This window comes from Psammomys obesus, unplaced genomic scaffold (genome assembly GCF_907164565.1).
Source record: "Psammomys obesus unplaced genomic scaffold, mPsaObe1.curated_primary_1811, whole genome shotgun sequence".
Lineage (NCBI taxonomy): Eukaryota > Metazoa > Chordata > Mammalia > Rodentia > Muridae > Psammomys > Psammomys obesus.
Genome location: NW_026594428.1, coordinates 10,467,071 through 10,468,996, shown reverse-complemented (window position 1 = coordinate 10,468,996; position 1,926 = coordinate 10,467,071). Strand labels below are relative to the sequence as shown.

Genomic DNA, 1,926 nt, shown 5'->3' with positions numbered 1-1,926 from the left:
AGGAGACAAGTGTCAGGGCCTGCTCTCCCAAGCTCATATTATTGAGGTCGGCTTATTCATAATTTATGCAGTGCCCTGGCCTGCTCTCCCGAGTGCTCCACCTGGATTGGGTAGAGCCAGCCTCTCTTGCTCTCATGCCTCCAGGACCAGCTCTCCCACAATGCCCAGATGAGAGGTAGGGGCAGTTCTGCACAGCCCTCAGACATCTATATGTCCATGGCCTAGACCAGATGCCTACCCGGCCTTTGGTGGTAACAGACCCCTGCTGCTATAGGGCCATAGACCCAGATATGTCTGCCTGCGGCAGCACAGGCCACATACCCACCATGGTCCTAGGTGGCATCACCAGCATCTCACATCAGGCTGTTCCTCACTACTCTTGAGCATCCAGTTCTGCCTCTCTTCATTGTGCCCATCATCTTCTCTTTCTCTTCCATTTCTCCACTTCTTACTTGGTCTTCTTAGTGGCACCTGGGGTCTCTAAGTATCTTGAGTAGTTTCAGGAGTACTATGTCCATTCATGCATTCTGGCACTGAGCAGTGGTCATCCTAGCCATCCTCTGTACCTCCAGGCATGTGCAACCCTGGACTGATGGTCATTGCAGACATAGTCTGCTCCTCCAGGCCTTAGCAGACCTGGATGTTGGTCATCTCATGAATGACCTGGCCCTCTCAGCCTCCACAGACATGGACTAATGGTTATCTCAGGTTAGCTCTCTGACCAGCCCTCATGGCACAGGTCTAGTGGTAATCTTGGGCTTGCTAGTTGCCCAGGCCCACGTGAGTGGCCCTTTGAGAAGGTTATCTTTCTCTGGCTCACTCTTGCCTGGGGTCTGCACTCCCCACGCAGTGTGTTCTAGTCTGTGCTGACCTGCACTGTGCAGGCTGGTAGTCTTCTCAGGCTGGCTGCCTGTCCAAGACCCCTGGTGCTGCACTGGTAGTTTTCTCAGTCTCACATTTTCAGGGAATGCTAGGCTACTGGTCATCCAGATGTTCACAGGTCAGAAGACGGAGCATAGACATGATCTCTAATCTCTCTGCCACCTACTGATGCGCATGTGACCTATCAATCACACCTGCAATACCTCTAGAGTCAGGGAGATAGGTCTCAAGGTTAAAAAGACAGTACAGTAACTCATGTCATTGTTCCTGGAGATGAAGCTCAAAGTACTTTGAAATGTATGCTTGGGAATTCTCAGTGGATACTGGGTCCTATAGTGTAATAGGGTAAATGTTTGCATAGCAAAGTACATGAACAGGAAGAAAATGGTGAGATTTCTGGAGGTCCACAGAGGAGCAGGAGAGCAGCTGTTACCAAAGCTGTTTGATGGATGCCACTTCTTTTGGGGGGCAGCGGAAGAGTAAGTCACAACATCTTCCAAAGGGTGACCCTCTTAAACATATTGCTCCAGAAGGGGCAAGGTCCTCTGTAGAAAGTCCAAGACATACAGTGTTATGACTCAGATCATTAACACAGTTGTGTACCGTGACAAATCTCAACATCAATGAAGATGTGTTTCACTGTTGTCCAGAAAGGACTCCTTGGGGAAAAGTCTGGATGGGCTTATGAGCTGTGTAATGGCCTTTGAACTGCTTCCTCTTAACAGTTTAGTGTTATAGCAGGTGAATGTTTTAATGTTTGAACATGCATAGTTTACGAGAACCCAGCTATTATGATATGTTTATTCACATTTGGTGAATATGTAGAACCATTCACAATTTTCTCTTTGAGTTGGAAAATAAAACAATTGATGCTCTATTAGGAATTCATTTAGATGCTGAAGCTGCTTTTAAGATATTTTTGTTCCCTTTAGGGTGCAACTATAACTCAGTGGTAGAGACTTCATGAACCATGCACGAGGCATGAGGTTCCACACTGGGACCTGCAAAGATATTTTCATTTTACAAGTGGATTGTGGCTTCTGA

The 1,926-nt window shown here is 47.4% G+C and overlaps 1 non-coding gene across 1 annotated transcript; it reads right to left on the bottom strand.

The window, feature by feature from the left end:
* Window positions 1–966: 966 nt before the first annotated feature.
* On the bottom strand, window positions 967–1,098 carry LOC129685509 (small nucleolar RNA SNORA17). Its single transcript, XR_008721500.1, has one exon. It is a non-coding gene; the product is annotated as a small nucleolar RNA SNORA17 (small nucleolar RNA).
* Between the last annotated feature and the right edge of the window lie 828 nt (window positions 1,099–1,926).